The sequence below is a fragment of the Colobus angolensis genome, unplaced genomic scaffold (genome assembly GCF_000951035.1).
Source record: "Colobus angolensis palliatus isolate OR3802 unplaced genomic scaffold, Cang.pa_1.0 Scaffold137, whole genome shotgun sequence".
Lineage (NCBI taxonomy): Eukaryota > Metazoa > Chordata > Mammalia > Primates > Cercopithecidae > Colobus > Colobus angolensis.
Window position 1 is genome coordinate 4,290,758 of NW_012114455.1, and position 14,415 is coordinate 4,305,172.

Genomic DNA, 14,415 nt, shown 5'->3' on the forward strand with positions numbered 1-14,415 from the left:
TTTTGGCCCAGTCTGGTCTCAAACCCCCTGGCCTTAAGCAATCCTCCTGCCTTGGCCTCCCAAAGTGCTGGGATTACAGGCTATATTTCTTATTATGACACAATATCCCATAGACTCTGGTGCACTAATTTTTAAGCACATTTAAAACACACTGGTATTAATAGAAAATAAGGAACAGTTTTTAGACATAAGAAATCCCAGAATCCCCAAAGGAAGGAGCGGTCTCTGCAGCCAGGGATGGAGGGAGTCTGGCATTGTAAGAGTCTTTCTGACTGCAGCAAAAAGAAACGTTCATTCCACCCAGAGGGTTACACACCCACAAACCACCTGCTGCCTGTCATAAGGCTGGTTCTTGCCATTTCCTCATCTTTGCCAAAAACTTTATGCTTTCCTCTTAATTGATTAAGATTTGATTTCTCTGGTACCACCACTCAAACCTTAAACTAAAGGCAAGAAATGGCATCTGGCCTCTAATTAAAGCCTCCACTTAAGACCCTGCCTCCCTTCCGTTAACATTCTTCTTAAGACAGAAAAAGACAAAAATTCCCAACACCAAAAATTAAGCATATTGACAGAATCTGAGAAGACTTCCCACAAACATGCGTCTGATGGAACCTGACTGATGAAAGCAGCCAAGCGTGTTAGAGATGAAACAAGTCTGCTGGTTACCTTCCCATGCCAGTCTGCTCTCCCTCTGCAGTGCAGACACTTCAATCCAGAGGGGGACCGTGCCCCAGCCCTCCCTCACACCCTCATCAGGACTTGCTTCCACAACTAATGAGAGCCTGAAAAGCCAGGAATAAAGCCGAGCGGAAACAGCGCATTGCCTTCTGGGAGGTGTAGGCATCAGACTTAAGCACGAAAACTCCCTGTCATACCAGAAGACCAAGCTGGAGGAAGAGTTACTAGATGCTGGAAAGTTAGCTCAGCCCTGAATGTACCTGCCATGTGCCTGTTAACATGAAAAGGGGATTCAACATAGGCTCCAGGACCCAGAGGACACACAGGAATCCATATGCTGTGATATTAGCAACCATTTTGTTTGGTAAGCAATGAGTCTTATGGGGAAAAATGCAATAAAAAAAAAAGAGAGAGCGAGAGAAAGGGAAAAAGAGAGGGCACATCATAAAGGCTCTTGGAAATATCAGAACTCTAAAGAGGTAATTTCAAAAGAATGTCAGGAGATACGGCATCTTTGAAATAGTAACAGGACACCTAAGCAGGAAACAGAATATGAGGTAGAAAGAAAGACAGAGAGAGAGAGAGAGAAGGCACGGTGGCTCCTCACGCCTGTAATCCCAGCACTTTGGGAGGCCGAGGCAGGCGGGTCACCTGAAGTCAGGAGTTTGAGACCAGCCTGGCCATTATGTTGAAACCCTGTCTCTCCTAAAAATACAAAAATTAGCCGGGCTTAGTGGCAGGTGCCTGTAATTCCAGCTACTTGGGAGACTGAGGTCAGAGAATCACTTGAACCTGTGAGGTGGAGGCTGCAGTGATCCCAGATCATGCCACTGCACTCCAGCCTGGGTGACTGGGTGACAGAGTAAGACTGTCTCAAAAAAAAAAAAAAGAAAAGATGAAAAGATATGAGCAAGATAATGGAAGATAACAAGCAAATAAAAAATGCAATAGCAGAATTAGACGTTGGAAGGAAAAAGTAGAATTGAAATTGCAGAAAAAACAATCAGCAATTGGAAAATAGACTTGAAAAGTTTTTCTAGAATGCAAAGGAAAGGGCCAACATGAAAACAAACAGAGGAAAGATGCTAGACACAGAAGGCAAAGAATAAAGGTCTAGTGTGAGCATGATGGCCTCCAGAGAAATAAACCAAAAAGATGGAAACCAGAGCAATGACTGCAGTCATAGCTGCACACTTTTGAGGGAAAAGCAATATTGTTGAGACCAAAAGTGATCACCATATCCTAGGCAAAATCAGCAACAAGTAGCTACATTCCAGAACTCTGTTGTAGGCATGTGGATAACAGGAAAAATACCTTAGAAGTATGCAGGTAAGAAAACCATGTTGCTTATAGTGCAACAGAAAATAAGAGGGAAATAATATGCTCACCAATGTTGTCTTTCACTTGTGAGGACAGTAAGGAAACATTCTCAACTATGCAAGACTTGAGAATAGAATACTATGTACCCCTTTGGCACACACACAGCAAATCAGTGAGGAATTTCAGAACCCAGCTTTGAGAGTGTCAAGGTATCATCATACTGGCAGGCAGCATTTAAATCAATTCCATGTAAAGTTAAACCTAAGTAATTGTTTTAAACCATGGTTACAAAATTAAGTGCAAATGTCAGAAGTGATTTTAAGAAAGTAAATACAGAGTGTACAAAATGAATATATGGGAACCATTATCTAGACTAAAAACTAAGGAAAAGGAAAAGGGTGTGTGGCAAAGTAAAAATGGTATAAATGTATATCATCTGTTGGAAATGCTTTAAAAAGCAACTTTCTTCACTTTAAATAATTAAAGAAATGTAGATTGAAATAATTTTTTTAAAAAAGAATCAACTATTACATCTAGATTTTTTCTGTCAACAATTAAGCATGTTCAAATCTCTACAATCCTTGTGTATATTTTCTTTTTTCTTTCTTCCTTCTTTTTTTTTTTGAGACAGTGCCTCACACTGTCATTCAGACTAGAGTGCAGTGGCATGATCTCAGTTCACAGCAACTTCCACCTCCCAGGCACAAGTGATTCTCCTGCCTCAGCCTTCTGAGTAGCTGGGATTATAGATATGCGCCACTACCACCCGACTAATTTTTTTTTTTTTTTGTCTTTTTAATAGAGATGGAGTTTCACCATGTTGGCCAGGCTGATCTCAAACTCCTGACCTTGAATGATCCACATGCCTTGGCCTCTCAAAGTGCTGGGATTACAGATGTCTCTCCAGCCTCCAGCCCATCCTTGCCTCAGGTAGACGTTGAGAGCCACAGGTCTATGCTATCAGCCTCCTCTAGGTTAAAACTCTCTGATGCCATCCCAGTTTTCTCAAGAGAAAGTACAAAGTCCTTAGCATGGCCCCTTCACGGTTTAGTTGTGCCTTCTCTCCAGCCGCACCCCACCATCTCCCCTCACTATGCATTCCAACAGCGACCTTGCAGATCCTCAGATGCGCTGAGCTCCCTCCTGACGTGGCCTTTGCCCATTCTTCATTCTTCTCCCTCTGCAGAAAAGGGTCTCCCCTACCCCACACACCCTCCCTCGCTCCAGCTAACTTCTTTCCATGTTTGCCTAATCCACTCAAGCCTCAGTTCTGCCTGGAACCCTTCCCTGACTTCACAGCCCACCCTCCTGTCTACCTACAGGTCTAGATGTGTGGCTACACCCCCTAACCTTGTACACATGTCATTTCCTTTAAAATAGGCACCATATTTATAATAATACGCTCATCTTTGTGCGTGTCTGACTAAATGTCTGCCTTCTCCACCAGACAGTATGCTCCACAAGAGCAGGAAGTCATTGTTTCCAGAACTTTTCAGGGAGCAAGTGCTCAGTAAATGCTTAAGGACAACTTGTTAAAGCAAACTAAATATGGCCTGAGGACTCTGCACCTCTATATTTGAGTCCTTGTGAATGAACTGCAACTTAACTTAATAGGTAGACAAGATTGAAAACCTAATTGAGGATTATGTGCCTGTAACAATAGCTGAGACTTGGCCAATCCCAGCAGCCCTACTTCAACCATGCACTGACTGCTGAGTGTTCAAATAAGGCAAAGGACAAGCTGTAACCAATCCAGCTGCTCTGTACCTCACTTCCGATTTCTGTATGTCATTTCCTGTTTTTTTTTGGTCTATAAATCTTCTATCACGTGGCTGCACTGTATGTAGTCTCTCTGAATCTGTTGTGATTCTGGGGACTGCCAATTAGTGAATCATTCCTTGCTTAACTAAACTCATTTAAATTTAATTTGGGCCGGGCGCGGTGGCTCAAGCCTGTAATCCCAGCACTTTGGGAGGCCGAGAAGGGTGGATCACGAGGTCAGGAGATCGAGACCATCCCGGCTAACACGGTGAAACCCCGTCTCTACTAAAAATACGAAAAATTAGCCGGGCGAGGTGGCGGGCGCCTGTAGTCCCAGCTACTCGGGAGGCTGAGGCAGGAGAATGGCGTAAACCTGGGAGGCGGAGCTTGCAGTGAGCTGAGATCCGGCCACTACACCCCAGCCTGGGAGACAGAGCAAGACTTCATCTCAAAAAAAAAATAAAAAAAAATAAATAAATAAATAAATAAATTTAATTTGGCTGAAGTTTTTCTTTTAACAAACTAAATCTAAAAATTGTTTTATATAACACAAGTGATTTTAAAAATGAAAATTGTAAGAAATGACAAAGAAATACACAAAAAGTAAAACTAAATAATGTTAGTTCAACCATAGCTATTTTGAAAATAAATATAAGTGGTTTAAACATGTTGCCATATTCAATGATCCCACAAGGACATGTAAATTTTCATGTAATATAATAGTAAAAAAAAAAACACTGTACAAACAAATCTTAATTTCTACCTCTTCTCCAAGAAAAACTGGAAAGGAGCCTTTAAAGTGTTAACAGCAGTTATTCTGGATAGTAAAATTGCAGATTACTTTCATTTCTTCTTTATATTTTTCAGAATTGTCTACATCTTGTATAAAAATTAAGCTTTTAATCAGAAAAAAAGTTATATCTGTCAGTTGTGTTTTGTTATACGTTACAGAAAACTGAATTTGAAGTGAGTTAAGATCATACATTCCTTCATACAGGAATGTATGACTAACATAACTGAGAAGGTTAGATTATGATTTAACCTGCTTTAATTTCCTGCAAATCTCTTGTTTTCAGTCCATTTCTGTGATTAGCTTTATCCCCAGGTTGACTTACCTCATACTGGTGAAATAGTTGCAGTGGTTCCAGGCTTCCCATCCTCACACCATACCACACAGGAGAGAAGCCATCTATGTGCCACTCTGATTGGACCAGCTTAGGACATGGACCAACTTCTGAACCAATCATTGTGGCTGGGAGATGCTGCTAGGTGATTTCTCCGCAGCTAGAACTGAGGGTACATTCAATCTTCCCAGAGCCACATGTAACACCATGCAGAGATCCAGGGCTCTTGCAAATATCTTCAGGGAGCGTGGAAGCCTGACAGACATGTCCACTGCAAACATTTTGAAATAAAATACTGCTTACCTAACTTTAAACATTAAAAAGCACTATGATGCAGTGAGAACAACATTGGGCCATCAGGAGGCTTGAGTTCAAAGTCATCTGCCACTGACTTTGACTAGATACAAGATTGTGGACAGTTCTTTATCACTCTGCATGTTTCCTACTCTGTGAAATGGCGACGCAAGAGACTGTCATAGGAAAGGAGTGCTTTCTCTGCTGTCATAGGAAGGGAGCAGGGTAATATGGAGGCCGATATGAATTTGCAGATTTGATTGCAGGAAGTTAAAGAAGTTGCCCCTTAAGCGCTTCTCTTTTCTCAGTGCAGTAAGACACAAGGTTCTCCTTTGGGCAGGAGGTGAAGTAGGCATGTGAGAGGCTTACAGGGAGTAGAGAAGGTTTGAAATGCAAACAAGTGAGAGAATAAATTTGAAAAAATCGAAGCTACACCATAGAGTTTTATGATTTAGAACAAAAACAGCCATGGGTAGGAAATGCACTCTACAAATGTGAAATAGAGAGAAGGCAGGAGAGAAGCCAGTGGTTAAAAAAGGATTCACTGAGCAGACATTTGCTTTGGATTTTCTAAAATGCAGATATTGTATTTCAGTAAGAGCTCTTTATAAAACCATCCACAAGGATTTTCACACGAATCACAAGTATTCCTCCAGAATTCCAACTAATGGCTGGGTGGCATAAAAATTTACCTCACTTTTGAGTGTCATCAAGACTAAGCAATTCATGTTAAAGTCAACTCCGCCTAGAAAAGATAAGAGAACTTCACAACAACAGCAACAACAGAGTAGCATTTTTCTGGACTCAGCAGGAGCAGTGAGTGATATAGCTTGTGAGTGCAGGATTAGGGATAAAGTTCAATAGGTGGCCTTACAGAAGGGAGTTCTCTGCAGAGGACGTGGTGACATTATTACTGAAGTCCTCTTTTTTCCTCATCTCAGGCAAGGTGGAGTTATAGGAAGTACCCTTGGACTTTTCTTCAGAATTTCCAAGGGCTTACCTCCCTGTCCCCACCCTTTCTGTTGCAGTGAAAACTTTGCCTGGCATCCCAGCCTTGAGGAAATTTACCTCCGTGGAAAAAATAAATTCTTATCTCTTGTCCCAGCTCTCAACAAGAATAGCATAGCTGTTTTTTGTGAGCCCCAGTCTTGTTTGACAATATAATGAGATCTGGTTAAACAGATGAAAAATGCCTCAACCTGAGTGTTTATCTCAACCCTGCCAAAGCGTTCAGCGCCCCCCGCCACTCCACCCCCAGGCACTCCCATCTCTGTGGAGAGGGTCAGGAACCTTTAGTGGCAGCTGATAGTCCTAAACTGGCATCTTGCTACACCAAGCCACTTTTGCAATAGCAGAAGGCAGGAGTTTCTGTCAGTTTGAATTTCCTGGAGTGTACTGGGCTGTGTCACAATCTCGATGCTGTCTTGGCAGCAGTTTGTTCTCTCTAATCCCTGGAATAGAAAGGCAAGACTGCAGTAGAAGAGCAGGTTGGCAGGTGATGCTCAACAGGGTGTTTGGGGATGAGCTGGACCTGTGGGGGCTGGGATCCCACCAACACATTAACCTGATGAATCCTCGAAAGGTTCTGGGGAGCTAATTACAGGGTCTGGCGGAGTCCTCAGTTCAGGCTGACGAGTGGCCATACCTTTTAAGCCAAGTCTACAGAGCACACAGTGAAAGGGAATTGGGAAATAATCTGATTAATATATACAAGGTATATAGTCAGTCAGGATGATTTTAGATGAAAAGTGCCATTTGTCTTTGAAATATTCAGTGTGAGAATTACTCTGATCCATCAGAAGCCAATCCACCCACCTCCCGGAGTTTAGCATCATGTCCAGAGCTTTCTTTATCTTCCTCTGATCTTGAGCAAGGATTCCTAACGCTTATCACACTGTGTTTTAATTGTTTGTTTACATGGCTTTCCCCACCTGACTGAGCTTGAAAGCAAGGACTGTCATCTATCACAGACCTTGACACCTAGAAGGAGCTCTTTAGATACATAGTAGTTGAATTAACCAGTTAGTTAATGAATATAATAAGATAATGTGAGGGAAAAAAACCCCACAAAACTATATGTGTTAAGGGTAGCACTTTGGGGTTCCCAAGAACCCCCATAAGAACCAGATTATCTGCATGCCTATGAACCACACTCCAAATCGAAGGATTTCTTTCAGCTCAATGCAGTTTCTCCCAGCTGCTTCAGAAAGAAATCAGCTTCACCTCCACTTCCGGCTCTAGCACTGAGGAGCATGGCCATTCAGCTACTGAGCTATCTGTCCTTCTCCAGCTAGACTTGGTTTTAACTAAGGATCAAATGGCTTCCAGAAAGACTGCTGACGGGGTGGAAAGATGCAAGTATAACTAGATATTCCAATGGATGGTAAAAGATATTTAAGCAAGTTATTTTTATCTGATATTTACTTTCTTTCATCGGTTCACTTCATTTTAGAAACATTGTATTGCATTGCGTTGCACTGTATTGCATTGTATCATATGGTAACTTTATTTCCATGTGTTGCCTCCTCTACTAGACTGTGAGTTCCTTAAAGACAAGGAGGAGTCTTGAGTTTTTACCTACCGCAGTGCTTGGCACATAGTAGTTACTCAATATTTGCAGACTAAATAAGTGAGAATCATTTAAGCATCTAAGATCTACCTATCACTTATAGTTCACTTTGTCTTCTTTTGACATGGATGATGTTGCTTTTTATTATTTTTAATGACGGACATGGTAATTTAGACATAGAGGAAAACCATAAACCTTAAATGCCTTGTGTGGGTTTTTTGTGTATATTTGTTTTGGAGTTTTGCTTTCTTTTTTAAGCTTGTATAAGTGAAATGAACACCAACTAGTCCCAACTGCACAAACTGCCTTCCACAAATGGTGGCCTCCCCAGAGCCCAAGGAAGTCTTAAAAATAAAAGGAAAGCCTACAGTGAAGAATGTGAGGCAAGGAAGAGGAAAGGAATCAAGGAATGGAACGATCAGGGAAGAGACAAAACAAATGAGAGCAAAGATGTGTATTACCACGTTCCCTTCAGATCACCTCCACAGTGTTAGATCTGAAATAAAGCTGCAAGTCCTCCCGAAAATTGAGATGTCCCTTTTAAAAATGATCTCTCCAGTTATCATTGGGGCAGCTTGCTCCTTGAGGGGAGGGTCGTTAACCTTCTGCCCTCCCTCCCTAACCCTGGGGCCCCGAGGGGTATCTGTCTAAAAGGCTGGTTTCCAGAGGGGGGTCAGTATTCCTCTCTTAAGAGCCCCCAGAGCAAATGACTGAACAGATTAGGACGGATTAGACAGATAACAACCCAGACCTTTTTACAAGCACATTTTTCACTCGACACTCAAATTCCCTTCTGTGCCCCACAGTCTCACACAACCCGACGACTGGATAGTATTACTGAAATATCTTTGCGCCAGCCGAGTGCGTGGAACTGTGCAAAGCCAGATGTTCTTGTAACCCTGTTTTACTGAGTTATTTATATCCATATAATATTTGACATTTCCTGTGTTGTTAAAGAGTTGGGGGCCTTGACGTATTTTTAAGAGAACAGTGCCGACTTTTCATTTTTTTCTTTGATGCCCAGGACCAGAAATAAGTATTATAAAGAAGGGCTGTATTAAACACATGCCTAGATAGCTAAAATATACCTTATTTTTATGCCTTTCATCTTAAGTGATCTTCTTGAGCAGAAAGATGCTAGAGCCATCTAGAAGGAGCATATGTAAGCCCACCATGTAATAAAAACATGTGCCCGTGGGCCTAAAATAAATCAGCCAATAGACAAAAATATTTAATAAGTATTGGAAATATAATCCACATTTTTAGTACTAAACTTTATGGAGTCTTAATACATGAAGTATATCGTCTCTTTGAACTTGATAGATATAGAAAGGGCTGGTTAAAGTATTTTCAGACTTAATAAAATATTAGCTGGCATATGTCTCTGGCTAAATGAAATAATGGAAACTTTATAGAGTTGAAAGTATTTGGTTGATCCCAAGTGGTAGTAATATTTAAACTGTATGTGAAATTGATATCCTAAGGTAATCATTCTGTTTTCTTTGTTTATTGTAAGGATCCATTCACAAACTATTATTTTTGTTTTTGAGAGTTCCACATTTTAAAAAAGCTTTCCCCTTCATCGGATGTGACAAAAGGGCATGGGTCCTGGTTTACAGCCAATTCTTGGCATTTCTGGTTACTCAACACTGAACACAAGGGCCACTGAAAACAGGGGAAGTAGGATGGAAATTGTTAGGGTCTCTTTCTTTTTCAGAGTTGCTTTATAAGCTTATTCAAAACTACCTATGTCAGAGGGGGAAAAATCAGCTTTCTTTCCTACAAGCCGAGGAGGGGTGCGTATGTTACTGTGCAGAGAATTTTCCAGAATAGATTCTTTCTTCCACCTTCTGTCTTATTCCTGTGCACCGCTCCTCGGCCCCAACTCCCCACCACCCTACGCAACACGCGCACACACATTCTCTACCCTCCTCACTCTCTGAAGCTGAGGGCCCTCCTGACAAATCAAACCCCCCTCCCCTAGTTTAAGAAAACAAGATGCCACAACCTGCAGGGGCTCATCTGAGCGCAGCGAGCCTGCCCACTCCAAAGCAGCAATCAAATCCCTTGTAAATCCTCTAAGCTGTGATAAGTCTCTAGTGTTCACATAACAGGTCAGATCCTCTTGCGACAGACAGGCAGGACAGCCCTCCAGGCAGCAGGCTTGCTCATCTGTGTGGCCAAGTCCCCAACCCTTACCACCGGCCATATCAGATTCTGCACTCAGTGATTCCAGGGCTGTTCCGCTGCAGTGGTTGAAGTGGGGGAGGCAATGGGGAAGGCCGGCACACTCTGAACGACTGACGGGTTTTATTCTGGGTCTGCGGCTCTCACACTCTTCTAGACACTCACTAGGCTGCTAGTCTCTCACTCTCAAGTCAAGATCTTGCCCCATCTCCTGAATGTTTCATTACTTTTTCCTTCCACTCATGTTTACCTACCATTCTTTTCTTTGAAAGACTCTCAGGCCTTTCCCCCCCACCATATATGTCTTCCATCTTTTCTTCTTTCCTATTTACTTCAGAGTCTTTTCCTAACTGCCACTGACAACCTCTATGGAACAGCATTGGGGCCACCTGTGATTCACTGGGAGAACAGGCAAACATACCAGGAACCTGTTCACAATAAATGGATCCTGGGATGCCAGTCACAGTGTTGGCAAAGAGGCAGAATTCTGTTCACAGTCTTCTTCCATCAGCTTTCAAATCCACACCTGCAGTATCCTCTCACAGCGGCATTTCATTTTCTGAAGTATGAATTTTCAGTACCAAATGCAACCCTCTATTTCACCCAGCTGCCTTTGATGAAACAAAGACTCAAGTTCAAGAGCTATTTTCTCCAGAAAATCTAACCCTGTTTTCCAAAGACATCAATTGTCTCACCTAGTTGGAGCTTATGAAACAAAGGTTCCAAAATATGACCCTGGGGTGGGAAAGTTCATTTTTCATGAAGGCTTTCACAGTTACAAGTAATACCATTAGCCTAGCAGCTTCTCTGAGAAAAATGGACTACTGGACGTGGATGACTTAAGACAATTGATCAATACCATGCAGAAAACAAGCAATCAAAAAATATATAACCCTGGGGCTGGTAACAGTAAAACTCCTGAATGTGAGAACAGAATGTTTAAGTCTAAAGCATGACACCCACAGTGATAATTAAAAAAAAAAAAAAGGCATTCATTTTAGAAGAGTTAGGGGATATCTCTTCAGAGCATCACAGGTTCTCGCACATGATGGCTGAATGTAAATAAGGAAACACGTGCCCAGAGCCTGCAGTGCCTGTTATCTAATAAGCACCTTATAACTTACAGCAAAATCATTATGATTATCACATCAGGAATAGGTGGAGTCTCATCTTCAAATAAAGAAATGGAGGCACAGAAAGAAAAGAGTGCCTGCTGCCGGGCAAAACCACCTCTCCTTATTCTACCCCTAATCCTTATTCTCAGAACCAAAGCTGTCTCTTAAAGCGGCCAGAGCAACCACCTTTCAACTCCCAATTCCCATCTTATCAGCGTAACAGTCAGGCATGCTTAAAAAACAAACATCTAGTCACCAGATGTCCCTAACATCTGGCTAAACCCATAAAACTATCCTCTACCACCACTACCTCCTTTCTAACTCCAAAGTATATGGGGGGAGGAAACTTATGAAATCTCTGATGTCGTGAAATAAAATCTTGACATATCCATCTTTTTTCTTTCTTCTTTCTTCATTTTATGTCCTGATTCTTTCCTCAACATTCAGTGGCATCCACATGGCCATAAGGAGAATTTTGATGTCTATAACAAGAGGATAAAAAGAACATATATTTTAATATTCCATTCTTTTTAATATTTAATATTCCATTCATCTAAGCACCTGGGAATCAAAAGGAAAGGTCCAAAGTGTACAATGGCATAAAATGTGTCCCAGAACACAGGGGGAGAGAGAATTAGAAGACAGGAAAGTGATCATACCTCCTATCCTAAAGAAACTTGATGATGGCAGCCTGGGTTGGTTAGAGTAACAAAGGGGCTGAGGCCAGGACCTTGGAATGTGTCAGTGGCCAACACAATAGAATTAAATCCTGGGGAATGGTGCGAGAGGGAGGAGCCCTCCTAGAAATAGTCAAGCCCCATCAGCAGCCAGTGCACTAAGGACTTTGGTAGAAACAGAATGGAGAAGACCATGCCATTCTATTCAAGAGATGCAGATCAGCGGACCTCAGCTCTGTCAGGTAAGAGCCTTCTATCAACAGCTTCCTGGAAGAGCCCTGTGTCTCCTGCAATAGGAGCACACCTTGCTGGGCTCCAAGACTGCTGAGCCCCAGCACGGACACCAATTCATGAACATCCCAGGGCATACATCTGACCCATAGATCAGGAAGTGTTGCCTTACTCTTAACCAAGCAGAGATGACACAGAAAGAAAAGCTCAGTGCTGGTCCTTGGATGTGTCTGGAGCAGAGTTTCTCAACCTCAGCACTACTGACACTGGGGGCTGGGTAATTCTTGTCCTCACATTGGAGGATGTTTAGTAGCTTCCCGGTCTTCACCCGCTGGATGCCAATAGCATGCCACCACCTCCTAGTTGTGACCGTCAAAACGTGGAGGGGCACAACTGTCCCAGTTGAGAACAGTTATGTCAACAGTTAGGAGACTTTTCCATATTACACTGAATCTGCACCTATCTTCAGTACCCCAGGGCAAGTTGTTAGATCCCTTGGCAGCGCCTTTATGACCAGCAAGACACTGTTGCAGACACTATCTCAGTAAGTGCCTCTGTTTTAACAGTTTCAAAATATCTAAAACACTCACTACTTTCATCAATGCTATATCACACACACACACACACACACACACACACACACACACACACACACTTACAGTTGTGTGTAAACCAACCCCAGCCCAAGGTATTCATTTTCCTAGTATGGTAATAAATATAGTAGTTAATTATAAAGGGGAAATTTGTATTAGTTTAAGGAGTTAAGGAGCCATAAGAGGAATCTAGATAATGAAGAAATGAATAGTAAAAACCTAAAAATGGGAGAAAGCCTAATATAGAATTAGAGACTGGTGGTGATGTTTGTGGAATTGACAATTTCTTGAGCATATGCTTAGGCAAGGATTAGGTTGGTGCAAAAGTAATGGCAGTTTCTGCCATTACTTTTAATGGGAAAAAAAAAGAAACAAAAACGCAATTGCTTTTGCAACATCCTAATATCACCATCGTCAAATATTTATTAAAATTTATTAGTAAACTCTACCACTTACAAGCTGTATTACATTGAAAAAGTTTATTAATTTTTCTAATGCTTTTTCTTTATCTGCAAAATGGGGACATAATAACCTACTTTATAGGATTGCAATGCAGGTGAAGTGAGCTAAGCCATTCAAGCACTTAGCTCGGGGCCTAACAAATCATAACCCTCGATAAAGTTAGCCACTATTGCTATTTTCATTATGATGGATTCATGGATTGAAGTGACATACAATGGCTATCATAATAATATTTTACACAGCATGTTTTGAAGCTTTTTCATATCCCATATTCACTCAGCCTTGTGACATAACACAGTGATCAATACACTCCTTTAACTGGGGGATCAACTGCCAAAGGTGGACCAGGCTTGCTCCAGACACATACTTAGTACCTAGAACTCTAGGCCAGGTCCTCAGATTCCTACTGGAGTTCTCTTTCACTAGGTCACTTTACACTATGCTGAGTCTAAACCCGTAACTCAGTTGGGATGATTCAAGCTGACGCAGATGGCTTACACAAAAAGTTTCATTTGCTCATATAACTGAGCATCCAGAGACTGGGCAGATTCTAACACCATGAAATCAGGACTCTCCCTGCATTTTGCTGAGATTTTCTCCATCTGCCTTCCTCCAGGTATCAACTTTGTTCTCAGAGTAGCTTCCCTCATGATCATAAGGCAGCCACAGGTAGAAAGTGAGGTAGAGAAGGGGAAAATGGTTACTTATGGCTCCTCTTAAAAGTGAGAAAGAACAGTTGCAGAAACCTCTGCAATCTTTCCCTCAAATACAGTGAGGGCAAATGACCCCGCCTGAACCAAATATTTTCAAGGACAAATGTGCTCTGGTTTATGTAGCCAAACCTTAGCTCATGCTCGAGCTGAGGATTGCTCCTCCCTGCCTGAGAAACTCAGGCAGTGTTGGGAAGAGATGCGCCCCATGGCAGGGTTCCCTCAGGAAGAGAAGAAGAGGGACTGGAAGCCAGGTAGGCCTCCAAACCCTTTAGGTGTTCAAAACTAAAAGTCTTCTTATCAGGGACATTGTCTAGCTTCTACGTTCTTTGGGGCGATCATCCAAAAACGGGAGTTTGAGATGAGTCTGATAAAGCCCTCAGTAAGGAAGTGAGATTTGAAGGTAGAGGAGGTCCGAGAGAATTGAGGGAATTGTATACCCCAGAAGAGATGGAAAACTAGATCAAAAACAAGAGAAGTCGCCGATCTGAATGAAGAGAAGCTGAATACACAAAATCCTCAGAAACATGGAAATTCTTAAGAGATGAATTCCAAAGTCTTGACCATCCCACCAACTGCTTCACGGTCTTTCCTGTCATTTAATTTGCTCCAAGTAACAAAAAGCAGCTCTGTACCCTCTGTTATTTAACACATTGCAGGGAACTTAGCTCTTCAGCTTTTTATGAACGAT